The sequence below is a fragment of the Cebidichthys violaceus genome, unplaced genomic scaffold (assembly GCF_023349555.1).
Source record: "Cebidichthys violaceus isolate CVI_PGR_0920_01 unplaced genomic scaffold, fCebVio1.0.p SCAF_12, whole genome shotgun sequence".
Lineage (NCBI taxonomy): Eukaryota > Metazoa > Chordata > Actinopteri > Perciformes > Stichaeidae > Cebidichthys > Cebidichthys violaceus.
The window spans coordinates 4,883,010-4,897,513 of NW_027176285.1; the positions used below are offsets into that span (position 1 = coordinate 4,883,010).

At 42.3% G+C, this 14,504-nt stretch overlaps 1 protein-coding gene across 2 annotated transcripts in view; it reads right to left on the reverse strand.

The window, feature by feature from the left end:
* The window catches only part of phf24 (PHD finger protein 24), a 34,022-nt gene extending 24,731 nt beyond the window's left edge, over nt 1–9,291 (reverse strand). For both annotated transcript variants that reach the window (XM_068705960.1, XM_068705959.1), the window contains exon 1: nt 8,800–9,291. The gene's annotated coding sequence lies outside the window, so the exon portion shown is untranslated. The remainder of the gene's footprint in view (nt 1–8,799) is intronic.
* Between the last annotated feature and the right edge of the window lie 5,213 nt (nt 9,292–14,504).

Below are 14,504 nucleotides of genomic sequence, written 5' to 3' on the forward strand. Positions count from 1 at the left end.
GCTGGTGTGAGCTCAAGATCAAAGGCCATCCTCTTCAACCTGTGGGCCATAAAGAAACCTGTTTTCTGATTGGGAGGCCAGATTTTGCTCTGAGTTCAGAGAATGGGGAGTTAACCTTCAGTGTGTGTGTGTGTGTGTGTGAGTGTGTGTGTGTGTGAGTGTGTGTGTGTGTGTGTGTGCGTGTGAAATGTGTGCTTCTATTTTAATGGTCCCACAATGCTCATGCTCAATGCTCATACGCAGCATCAATCACCACAACTTGCTGAGTTCAGCAGGTTGTGATGATATAACTTCTGACTGATCACCAAATGCAATGAGTCTGGATCTGATGGAGTAAGATAAGATCAACTTTTATTGATCCCACAGAAGAAAATGATCTTCACTCTCTCTGCAGGTTTTCCATGAGTTTCTGTTGGTTTAGACTGCTGAGTATTTGTCTCAAACGCAAAAAAAAAAAAATATTTTGACAATGTTATATTTACAGTTATTGTTTCATTTTGGCAATAAAAGAGGGAGGTCTATCAATTCAAGCATATAAATACAATAACCTCTTTTTTATGAGACACCATTGCATGACTGTTTTCTTCCCTAATTGTGCTGGAATCATGCAAAAAAAACTGCCAACTCCTGCATTTGTAAAGAACTCTCTCCCAAATATTGTCAAGTGATGACAATCATACACTGTAAGATGCAGCACACTGTGCAGCAACGTTGAAACAAAAAAGAAAAGAAGTGCAGAAACTTGACTAAGTCCTCATTTCCACTTAAGTGAGACGCAACCGTGAATTCCATTATTGAAATACCGGCCTCGTGGATTCAAGTTGATTACATGGTACTTATAGTACATGTGTCTTTGCTCTCAAATGCAATCCCATCCATCCACGCTCCACATAAGTGCTTGTGTGAAATTCAATCGCGTTTATCTGAAGTGAAATGGGAGTCATTCCCTCTCCCTTCCTCCCAGGCCGAGACTCTTAATAGCCTTCGTGGCCTTATGTTCTCAGGCTGCTGGTGGACTCCAGGTGATTCATAAACTGTAGAAGATACAAACACTCATTTGTATTGCAAAGACTTTAAAACTGCACTGCACTGGCTCTGGTTTCATGCATTTAAATGATATAAGAAAAAAACATCTATGGATACAAACCGTGAAATGAAATCACAAACAAAAGAAATCAATAAATTCCCGATGTCTTTGTTCTAGTTTGGTTTGTTTTCCTGCAGAGAAAAGAGGCAAAGGGGATACTTTATTGATTGCGGCACTGAATATCTATTACGGCTGGCATCTCCCCAAAGGGAGGTCAAAGGTCGAGTCAGCTGAAGCACAGTAATCCGGCAGCTGGCATGGATTTATTAACTGTATCTCATCAGACACATTTTTACCATGCTTTGGGTAAGACATTTGTCCACAGTGGAAAAAAGTGCCTAAATAAAGTAAACTCCAAAATGCCAACATGCAGATTAATCACTCAAGTGTGTTGTTGATGGACTGTGTTGTGCCGCAGCGCAAATAGAAATGGAAAGGGTGTTCAGAGTTGGACAAACAAAAAATGTTGGTGAAAAACCTTCAGTTACAGTGACAGAAAACAACCAAAAACACACCGGGGAATAAAAGGTTTTAGGAGACAAATACAAACTGCTAAGCCTCGCGCTTCTCTGTGGGAAAAAAAAATATCTTCCTCAAGGACAACCTTCATTTAAAAGGTCAGTCTTGTTAGTAACAAAAATCTCCCGCCGTCTAATAAATGACAGCAACGTGCTGAGAATATGCGATGATTAAAAAACATGTATGCATGACTGTGGGATACTTGATAGGCTGTTATCCTAACTGCAGGAATGACAATCAGCTCAGTGGGTTTAGCACTGACGAGGTTGTGGACTGAAAGGTTTTGCTCCATTATTTTAACGTGGGAATAGTTTGGATTGGTTTTGGCATAACAGGGTTTCAGCATAATGTCTATTGTAAAACGTTTCTCCAATAGTATCTCTTTCTGGAAAGTATTGCTTTCTAAACTCTCAGAATAAACAATAATCTGCCAAATGCACATTGTACGGCACCTTTTTATGATGCGTTTTGGCAATTCAGCCTCATTGTTTTAAAATTCCATTTTTGTATTGTTATCTGTATGGCCATGTCCTTGTACGTGAACACTTAATGTTGCACAGAAGGATGGAATTCACGTAATAAAAACCATTGGTTCTTAACCTTATGGTCTGGGCAAAATAAATCTGAAGGAATGAGACGATTAACACGATAGGACTTATGGTACAGGCAATTATCTTTATATCTTTTTAATTCATCTCAAATCTTTGCTCATGAAAAGAACACCACTCTGGTTGAAGATGCTTTCAGGTACTAGAATATGCAACAAGAAATGAGCCTATGATGTTAAACTATTGAGGATATATTAGAGGCATCCGCAAATGTCAATGCAACCCATCCAGCAGCTGTTGAAACATCTCACATTTGAAAACAAAAATGTCTAATTAATGGTGGTGCTAGAGGTGCTATCACCAAAGCCAGACGGATTCATCCTCTGGGAACCATGAATGTCAGCACATTTCGTGGTAATCTATCAATTATCAGTCTGGACCGAAGTGGTGGACCGAGCTTTCAACCGACCATCAGACTGACATTTCTGTCTCAAGAGCCACTAACATGGTAAAAAAGGTGAAGAAAGCACTAGGTTTGAAAAAGTTTGAACCACCTGGATATATGAAAATCTCTTCTAAAAAGCTTGTGCATGTACTGTAAATACAGATTATGTGGGTGGTCGCAATACAGGACGGCAAACTGATTATCATAGGGACTTAATTATCCACTGAAGTGACCTTCTCGCTCTGGCTCAGAGCAGCACTGGCACAGTCAGCGACAGCCTCTAGATGCCAACTTGTAAACTCTTTCACAGCGGCCCATGCGGGGGAAAAAAAAGCAACTTTGACTTCCAATATTGGTATAGTTGATATATTGGTTAGACGGCTGCCACCACAGCTGGATCCTCAATTGCTGCGCAGCGCAGATAATGGGCCGTGCCATTTTGAACGACATAATCAACAATACACAAATTGTTCTTTAATGGCCAACAAAGTGAATAGGCTTCATAACATACTTGCAGGAAAATAAGAAACAATAACAATAAACTAAGTGCTATTACAAGCCCCAAGGTCTTCGTACACTCAATCAAATCAATGCCGGCAGTAAACAGCACCATCATTACCCTTTTGAAAGTCGAGAACTCATAACTCTCGGTCAAAATATAATTTCTCCACTGTTGAACAAAATATATATGTACAAATAAGGAAAGAGGGGACAGTATCTTTCTACAATATTAATAAATACCATGCCCCCAACTTGTTTTTCACAACAATTTGCTAACGTATTTTAATGGAAATGTACACTCATGGATGTACTGGGGAACTATATGACGCCAGAGGGAAGATGAAGACCGAATGCTAGAAAATCATGTCCCTCTCACAATTTGCACTCCTCAAACAAAGCTGGAAGTGGAGCTCCTGCTGATGAGGGAATATCTGAGCACACAGAAGACCTTGTCACTTTCAGGTTAACTCATGAATTTTAAATAAGGGCCTCTTTTACCTCCTTGTACAACTCTGTTCTGACACAAATGGGTCAGTGCCTGGCTTTGATACCTGAGTTTATTCAATAGCTCTGAGTAACCTGCCACGTGGTCGCCTCACAAGTCTGATATCCTAAAGCCTTTGACCACGAGCCTGTCAAACAGCTCAACCCTGTTTCCTGCCTGTCTGACAGCAACATTTGTGCAGCTCAACGCTTATACTCGCAAGAGAGGTAGTCAATATATTTGTTTTCCATGCAGGGCAGCACTCTAGTGAGGAGCAAAGATATGCATGTCAATCAAACTTCTTATTACAATGTTTGTAGTTTTCACCATCCTTCCCATCAGTAATCATATCACTGTGCTCGTCTGACAAGGCTAAAAAATGCGACCGAGGGGACAAGAAACACAGAGTCGGACGTTAATACAGGTTTTAAACTTGCAGTTATTTGAATGACAGTTGGCAAACTGTACAATTATTATTAACTGTCTGTGCCTCCGTCACAGTTACATAAAATACAACAACGTGCAACAGTATTTCTTCAGTAATGAGTGGTGTGAGTGTTTGTATTTTCAAATTCGGTAAATTTATTACAGTTACTAATCTAAGTAATGCTTTATTAGTTTGACAATTTGGGGCTCAGCTTTTCACTGTTTTGCACGAAGCCTTCTGGGGGATAGTAGAATGGTTGACATCAGTTCGGTTTGTAGTTAGTTGTCAAACTGGTTCGGTACATACGTTAGCTCGGCGCAAGGAGCTAACCCAGGGCAACCATATTTCCAACATAGACCCTTACAGGTGCAGTGTGTAGGATTTGTTGGCTTCTAGCGGCAAGGTTGCAGATTGCAACCAACTGGAACTTCCGGTGGTTGACGTTAAACCATGAATACCTGAATGGCTCTAACTAGGGCCAGTGTTTGGTTTGTCTGTTCTGGGCTACTGTAGTAACATGGCAACCTGCTTCTTATTTAGATATAAGCGGCTCATTTAAAGGCAAAAAATAACAACGATTCTTATTTTAAGGTGATTATACACTACAGGAAACATACTTTTATTTAGTGATGGCGAGATGAAGCTTCATGGAGCATTGAAGCTTTCCATCCAATTGGTTCACTCGTGGGCCGAAGCTTCATGGTGCTTCATTTGCTCTACTGCGCCATCAAGTGGACAATAAATGTAAAACAGGCAAATTGATTATAATGCCACCATGGCTTTGGTGTGTGAAGCTTTGAATTGAATAAATGAATGAATGATGTTTGTGATGCTCAAATAGATTGCAAACAAACACGCAATACAGTCCCAAGTCCACAAAATGTGGGGGGGGGGATCCATTGCGTTTCCCTGTCCTTTATATTTTGAATCGCACGCCAAACCCGCGAACCACTTCCTGAGTCAGTAACGTGGTACAGCCGGCTCGCGAGGCTTCGAATATCACCACATACGTCATCAACACAAGCCTCAATACCCGCTTCACAAAAATCTTCCTGGATTACTCAACACACGCTTCGAAGCCTCGACACGGAAGGACACATCACTATTTTTATTCTACTTCTGCCAATAGATCCCCCAAAATGCATTTCTTTGAGGCTAACGCTAAGCTAGCTGTTGTAGGTTTGAAAATGTCTTGAATTTTTCCAGTTTCTCTTTACTGAGAGGTAAAAACGTATACGGTTTGTTCACATTTTCTGCCTGATAACTATGATAGCGTATGTAGTCAGCTGGGTCATTAGGTCACAAGGTCTGGAAGAGTACACAAGATCCGGAAATTACCATTACAGCAATTACGGTAATGTAATTACTTTTTCAGTTATTCATTTGTAGCCTAATGAGTAATGGACTACATTTTCAGGAAAGTTGCTCTTCAGACTTCCTCAATCAACTTTGACCTGTCCTACAGACGTGTTTGTGTGTTATGGTTTTAAACTAAAATTAAAGTTGTTTGGATAATGTTGGGATGAACGGCAAATGTTCCTTCAAGTGCCAAATATATCAAGCCAGTCCCCCAAATCCACCCCTCATTTTACATTTGAGGGGCAGTAGAAACTGAGGAGGACAAGATAAAAAAACTCCCTCGGGCTTGACGCTCAGTAGACTCCTGCACGAGCAGCTGCCTCTGCTTCTGTGCTCTCCTTCCCGGACCCCTCTGAATGATTTAAACGCCCCCGGATAAAAAAAGATCTGGATGAAGGGAAGGGAAACAGGGCCACTCCTTGGGGCAGATCGTGACATATATGGCTGGGCAAATGTTGTTCTGTCGAGCTGCACTGCGACAGAACAATCTCGAGATGGGCGAGGACACGCGACACGTTCCCCAGGTATTCGTCCATATTCCACAGCCGGAGAAGAAATGAATCTTGACACTTTCTTTACTTTTTTTTCCAAGAAACATTTCTATCTGATTCATGTCAGCAATTGAGTGTGACGAGCTCCCGGATGATGAAGCTCTCAGGAGCATCTTGGTTTAATTAAATATTGATGATTTCAGAGGGAGGTGGCACCAAAGTGCTCTTCAAATCCATGTGATTTCTTTCTTCTTCTGCTCCTATGAGCAATCCTTTTGTAGCCCCATCCACTCTTCACTCACTAATTCGACACTGCCAGACCATGTCGGGGGAGAAACACGCTTCCTCCTGCTATATATCAGTTCACAATGACAACAGCAGCAGCCAACCTGGAGTCGTTTTCTGAATGCTACACATCTTAGACAGAAAAAAAAAAAGAAACAAGTTGGTAGATCAATTTGTTTTTTGTCACATAGACCTATGGCAAGCACTCAAAGTCGTGCTCAAACAGGAAATGACTCTTAAGTTGGAATTGGAATCTATTTCCTCCTGTGGGCAGCAGTGTATTAGAGGCCAATGGGGACACTTTAAGGTCTATATTAGTATTCAGTCCTCTGTTGCCCAAGTGTCACCATGGGGATGTTATTGAGATCTGCCGGGCCTCATATAACAGCACCACTGCTAACAAACATCAGCTTGTCTGTCGTCACTCCGCAGTCAGTTCTTTCTTTCACTGAAATAGATAATTATTTATTTGAGAGCCGTTTGCGTGTCATCATTATATGTGGTCGGGCAGGTGCCAGAGAGGATGTCGGCTTTTAAGATGTTGCACAAGGTCAACGTGATGACGCAAACGACGGCCAAGTTCAACAATTTAATTCGAGCAACTTCACCTTTAAATGTCGTCCAGAGAAAACGTCATTGTCAAAAGAATTGGAAAGAACATAATCCGCTGGTAGTTGATGTCTCCTAAAAATGTTAAACATGTTCCAGAGAAAACTATTTTTCAATTATCTGTATCAGTACAATAACATTAGTGGTTTCCAGCGTTACTGCTTGTGACCCCTTTTTTTAGAACCGAGTCATTTTGCGAATGTTCATCACAGGTCGGAGCCTTAGTTTTGTGCTGTTAGCGGTTCAACCAGAGGGTGTTATTTAATTGTTAAGGTTGTATTTTCAGGCTCCTGGGAGAAAAATGTATCCAGTGCATTAAAAAAATGTGCAGCAGAAATGTTGTCCTTTCTTAACCATCTTCTGACACCTGAAGTTCATCGAAGACCCCCCTTAGAATGGCAACCACTGCTTTACATGACAAACAATACAACCATATAACACTTTAAATCTCATGTTTTAGCTTCTTTTAACTCCACTAGACAGCAATTATTGTATTCAAAGCCCTCGTTTGTCCAACACAGTGTTAAGTCAACATTAATTTCACATCATGAAAGCGTGAAACGGGATGCTGTATCTGGCTTCATTCGCATGTTAGTGTTCCTCTGACTGTATGAATCCCCTTTCCCAAAGCTGTTGGATGTCACTGTTGTGTGCTGATTAGAATCCCAACCAGCCCTCCTTTTCATTCCTTGTTTCAGGGGAGGAGAGAGAGGAGGTGTGGAGGGGGGGGGGGGGGGGGGGGGGTAGATTTTTGTTCAATGGGAGCCCCACAAAGCATGCCTTTTCATGGGAACGAAACCCCCTTCAGCCGAGAGATCTCACCCACGGACCAGCTAGGCAGAGACCTGGAACTAATTACACTAACGAGTTCACCCTTTTTTCCTGTCATGGCGAGGAAGCGGCATCATTAACAGCCATTTAAAACACGCAGATGTACGTGCACTTGGGAACAAACATATCGAAAAGCAAGAGCTTAAGTTGTAGGTTCTCCTGCTGCATCCTATTCTTCCGGAAGGATGAGCACAGCTATGTGCATAGAACTCTCCCTCCTGACATGCCATTGCCTCCTCTCCCATTCTCGTACCTGAGCACAACAACCAACGTTCTCCACACACACACAAAAAAAAAACATGACAACAAATGCACTGGGGAGGGGGGGGGGTTGAAATTCAATGTGCCTGAATAGTGGGAGGAATTTAAATCTCAATGCATCGTTGGGCTGGAAGCGTCACGTTGGCATTCAGGCGCTGCCAGGCCAGGGGAGCCTGTGCCAGCTTGGAACGCTCTTGAGAGAGAGTCCCACAATAACACACAGAGCAGGGCGGCAGAGGAGCAGCCCGGGCTGCAGGGATCTGTCACACAGCGAGGAGCGAACAGGACTCACTCAGAGGTTTAACACCGAAATTGGCTTGTTTGTGGGCCCAGGAGATAACAGCAGCAAAGGCTGATGGAGGGCTTAATGGACGGGAGCACTCCCCACCGCCTTGTGGGATGGTGGGAAAAGTGGACAGAGAGCTGCAGGGGGGGACGGGGGGCGGACGGAGCAAAGTAAAGCCTGCTGCAGAGAATTCAGAATCATCATACCATTCATAGGCTGCAACTTCCTGTAAGAGGTCATTGAGGAACCAAAAAACAGTACCTTGGTGCTTTAACAGTTATTCTACCAATGACGTACATGCACACGCACTCCCAAGAACTCCCTGAATTGTGTCTTTTCACTCCAGCGTCTGCAGAATTTTTTTTTTTTTGTTCAAACATTATGTCAAACGAAAAAGGACATAATGTCGCGTGAACTCCTGCAGTTTGGTAACAATTACTCGACGCGCATCCACACCCATGTGGGATGCTGACCTAAATATTCATCCCATGCAAGCAACCGTAAACGAGGCTTATCCCACTATCGTATGCACGAGTCCCGTCACAGCTCAGCGTTTGCAACATCAATATAACGTAGACCAGCACATAGGGTCCCGCTGGGCAGTTTCGTTACGTAATCTTTCGAGGGAGGGGGAAAAAGCCACGCGGGGCTTATTGTGGTACTCACCGTAAACAAAAGAGCTGCCGTTCACCTCGACTTCTGTGGAGACTTTTTTTTTTTTTTTTTTTTTGCCCTTTCACTGTCTCAAGCCCGGCCGTCCAGCATGGCAAGACTCCGCTCGATTGAAGTACGCGCCGTCGTTGCTGGAGAAGACCCCCCCACACCACCACCACCACCACCACCACCAGCAGCAGCAGCAGAGATGAATGGCAGCGAACGGCAGTTGTATATTATCCCTCCTTCCTCCTCACGGTCCCGCAGAGGACGTTTACAGTCGGAGTGCAGCTTCTCGCCCCCCCTCAGCAGGAATAGAGACTTCTCCAACAGCCCGCGGACAGCTCCGGTGCTGAAATATTTTCCTTTTTTTGTATCTCTCTCTCTCTCTCTCGCTCTCTTTCTCTCTCTCTCTCTCCGCCCTCCTCCTCCTCCTCCCTGAGCTACTCCCTCAGCATCCGAGGAGACGCGCAGCTTGCCGTGCGGTAGGAGGCAGGAGGAGACCTTTGCTGCAGACTCGCCGCTGAAGTTCGGTCGAGGATTTATAAACCCATCATCATCACACACACCCCCATTCCCTCCCTCGCGAGTTAGTCAGGTGAACAGTTTGTGGGCTCCTCTCACGCTTGAACCCGGAGTGTCCTGTCCCGTGTCCACTGGGAGCCTGCGGGTCACCGACATATTGACGCTAAAAAGATGTTGGCCTCCTCAGCGACCAGTTGTGTCACACGTTTAAATAGGGCATTATTTGGAGAATGGGTTTGTGCAGCTTCGAGGTTTCAATCCCTTTTGAGTCACATTTTGTTTTATGAAAACAAAATAAAAGGTAAATGCAGAGTTCTTTATTAAATTGGGGATTAAATAACAATTTGTATATTGAACATCGTGCCAGTGAAGTTGCTCTTAGCAGTCGTGCAGCCATGGTGACATGGTATGCAGTAAACTATTGGATTATTGTTGATTCCACCATCGCGATTATTGGGACTTTCGTTAGAATAACACGTTACGGACAGTGACCAACACAAAAGGATGTATCTTGTAAAAATGTCCAATAATGGCTTAAAATGGGCACCACAATCTCCCCATAGCCCATTCAAACTTTTAGTTTTGTTAAACCAACAGTTAAAATTCCAAAGACATGCAACTCACATTGATATTAAACAGACACCAACAGCAGTATTTGCTTAATAAATGCATGAAATGATTAACAAATTATCAAATCTGCTCCCAACTAGTTTCCTAGACACACCTTTGTTTGCCTTGTTCAGGGGCAAACATGGGGATCTATAGGAGGAGATAGCAGGTCATCAGTATATGCCACTAGAGGAGGTGTACATCATCTGAAATTTGGGAACCTGTGGGTTCATTTGAGATGTGTCAATTTGTTCTTGTAATAAATCAGAAATAAAAAAAGTTAAATTGAAATAAACTCTGAGAGAGTGAATGAGCTTAAAACATTATAATGGAAGTATATAATAGCCATTCCCATCCTCTAATGTCTCATAAATTGTTTGGGTTGATGTATTACACAGATTTGGTGCTGAATTCAATATTTATTTTAACACTTGATCAATAGGATGTAAAAAAACAACTTTCAAATTACCAGACCAGCACCTTGAAGAACACCAGAATTTTAATTTTCTAAATATTCTGTTTCAGCATAATAAATCTAAAGTTGTACAATAATAACCTCTGCTTAGTACTGAATGATTTGCAACACATGTGGCTCCTTCAGGCATCCTTCCCATAATTCATTTAGATATATAGTGACATAAAAATGACAGTAATCCTCCACAAGGAAAAATGGCAAAACTAAAAATCTATCCATGCATCAGCATTGTATAATGACGTCCATCTATCCATCCAGGATTTTACAGCATAAATGAGTTACTCCTTGAACATAATATATCTAAAAATCCAAGCAAAAATACATTTATGTGTGTATGTGGTGTGACAGCTCGCAAAGGCAAACCGCTGAGTCGGTATTATTACGGCGGGTTGCCTTCTACAGCAGGGTAACGTGGTTGTTGTATGAACAACCGGTATCCGTTGTTCCACAGCCAGCTGGTTCAAATGGAAGGCTGTGCATTATTGATGAAGACGTGAGTGCGCACTGACCAACCAAGAGGAAGAAATGGTATGCGGTATGTCACAAGGGAAACCTGACCCCCTCACATGCCTGCTATGACACTTCCCCCCCCCCCCCCATAGTCACCTCTTCGCTTTACAAAACAAATAGGGTATGGATCTTTCTCTCCATGTCGTCCACGCTGGCTACTATGGCTTCTTTTTGTAGAGTAGCACATTACAGGAAATGTCTAACCTTGAAAGCATGAAATATTTTGACCAAACTCTTTTCTTTTTACATTTTGTTCCGACAATTTTCCGAATTTTTGCAATTGTGCACTTTGAGGGGAACACAAATGAGTCAAAGTCTTTAAGAGGAGAGAAAGTGTTGATTAAAACTTTGATTTATTATGTATTATTGACAGGGATGGGCTCTAAGTGAAGACAAGTTGGAACTTTATTTTTAGATAAGGCTGGGAAAGCAAATAGCAATGGCCTCAGTTCCTCTTTCAGAATAGTTGTATTGGTCACAGTCTGTCACTATTAGCAGTCCATTCACACTCTGGTTGCATTCTTACTATAATGGCATTCCCATGGATTTGGAGTTGGATTTTGGAGCAATGCAATCACTGCCTTTTCAGCCCTGAATTACTTTCCCTGTGGAATGAGAACAATGGACCTGAAGGCACCTGATGATCGGTCCATTCAAGTGTGCAGTAATTGCACCTTCCCCTTTCTATATTCTGTCACTTGTTCCTGTGGTTACGGAGTTTTACAGCGAGAGAAGCAATTAGAGAAATGACCCCTTATTCAGTAAGTGCCGTGTGACTAATCTCCGTGATAATCATCATCTTGGTCTGATATGGTAGTGAGGGTGAAATCAAAACTTTTTTTTGGGGGGGGGGCACCGCTGGTTAATGAAAGCAATGCTGCATCCTGCCTAGAGGCTGTCAATGGCAATGGAGAGCTAAGAGCTTGATAGATTATCAGATCATTTATATGAAATGAAAGCAAGAAAAAATGAATGGTGAAGAAAACTTGTATATACAGCCTTCCATTTGCGGATTGCTTTCTGTAATCTTCTAAAACCTGGCGATAAAGGAAATATGTACTTCTCTCTTTTTAGTTTAACTTCATCAACAGTTATTTTATCGGCCTATTTTTGCACTGAACCAAGTGTTGTTACAGCAACAACAACCAGCAACACACTGAAATCATTACGGAGCTAAAAGAAAAATCTCCTTATTACATGTTCCTCTTTCTAGAAACACCATTATGATCGCACAGGATTGATTTAATCATTATAAACCCTAAATGCACTACAAGAGTAAGCCCAGGTGAAGACACAATCCCAGGGACGTAGCTGTGCTCCAATTTTTGCTTATTTAGGATTCAACCTTATCATGGGATAAACAATCGTGTGCTTTCACATGAAAGACTCTGATGAGGGAAGCCCTCCACTCTTGTTTCATGTGGCTCTGGACACATTGTTACCGCCGGAAAAAAACAAGAGATGACATTGACACTGCATATCTTTGCATAAATATCCAGAGATCATAAGGCATATTCAAGTGTTGTATTAGGTCTTGCAAGTTACGGACAGCTAGGAGACATGTACGGTAACAATGTGTCCAGAGCCACATGAAACAAGAGTGGAGTGCTTCCCTCATTCTCTTTAAGTGTCCAACCAAAGAGGAATGAAATGGTGTTCGTCCCATCAGAGTCTTTCATGTGAAAGCACACGATTGTGGACGTGTGAGCGCCTAGCAACACATTGTGTCAAAAATATCACTTAAAACAATGATGGAGGTCACTGGGATCGAGTGTCTTGCTGACAAGAAGGATTTTCTACATGTACGAACGACAAAAGCAGTGAATGCAGCAAGACGTCTGTGAAGAAGTAGCCTACAACCACAATACAGGAATAATGCAAAATGATATTGCATACAAACCTATACTGAATGAAAACAAGGGGAAACAAAATGTCTTAATGTATGAATATTAGATGATGTTCAGCCACTATTTTTTAAGCTAGCTATTGTTTTGGTAAGGTGGTAATGTACCTAATATTCATAAAACAGATCAATAATGTATGCAGGGTTTCATTTTGACTATGTAAATCAGGGGCGGGCAATTATTTTTGCCAAGGGGCCACATGAGAAACAGGGACTGTTGTGGAGGGCCGGACCGACAGACTGAACTGGATCCTGCTCTATATTATTCCACCTCTTTATAAAAAGTAAATTGTATGGTTTTAATAAGCCGTGAGTGGTAAGAGTAAATATTATGATCAGTGGTGGAATGTAGCTAAGTCTATTTTACTGTACTTATGTACAAATTCAAGGTACTTTACTTGAGTATTTCCATTTTATTCAACTTCGTACTTCCACTCCACTACAAACCTTTCCTAACTACCCAAACTGAGCAACACAGTATAACAGAGTTAAAATAAGCTCCACCTGAAACATCTGCAGCAGGAATAATGATCCAAACAAATATACATTTGTAATATCCATATACAATAGTAAAACACTGACAGGGATCATGTTTCGGATAAATTAGTACTTTTATTACAATTGTTTGTCCTCATTTTCTGTTTTGTCAGTTCAGAGAACCAACATCTTCTGAGCATGTTGCTTTTGCAGCTAAGCTGGCAAAGCCTCAGTTGTCCGTGTCCGCTCTGCATCACCAACACATCCCAGGTAGACAAAATGACCCGGCCCAGCTTCGGCATAAGCTCGGCATGCCGGAAGAAACATGACGGGCGGAGTCCGGTTGCCGACTCGGCTGAGACTCGGGATGAATTACGCGCCAGAATCGGGCCAAATACACCAGCCTCATTCCGGCGACCGACATTGCCATTGTTGGGATTGCAGTGATGCTGCTGCTCGCACACATCCACGAACGTACTAACGTACGGAAATTGAGATAAAAAACAGCAGCAGTCGTCTTCAAAATAAAAGCAATGCAGCCGTACTCCGTGCATGATGTACAGTTATTTACGCTTTATGTTTTCCCATTGACGTCTCGCGGGCATATGGCCCGCGGGCCATACAATGCCCAGGTCTGATGTAAATAGATGACAAGTAAAAGACTGGATCAGCGTGTTTGTCTGCTGCAAGGTAAACTGCAGCCATTAGCATGCCCAGCTTACCAGAGTTAGCTTACTAGCTAACCTAGCATTAATTCCAAAGTCAAGGAGCACATTTAATTAGCTAGCTAACATTGTGTTGGGTTACAGGTTCACAATTCAAGAATAGCGCACCCTCCGCATAGTATTTCCTTATTGTGTTGAGGACGTTCATGGCTGAGTGTTAGCGGCTAATGTTAGCCCTGCCCTTTTTATCGGATTTTAGAAAATTTGCATGCCGGCAATCCCCACCCCAAACCTTTTTACTTGAGATAGCATAATGTTCAGCAAACACATTGGTCGTAAATACGAACAACTTGCTTGTCTCAGTATGTAAGCTGAGCAACATTATTGTGTTATGCATGAAACAATAGTCGGATCTTAACTTTTTTCTTGGCATAATGATAATACTAGGACTCGCTAGCACTACACTGCCATGCTGTTTCTTTATTTCTATGTCCTGGATAGGATGATTACATTTTTGCCTGGAACATGTAGCTTTAGCCTCAGTCTTTTTAGC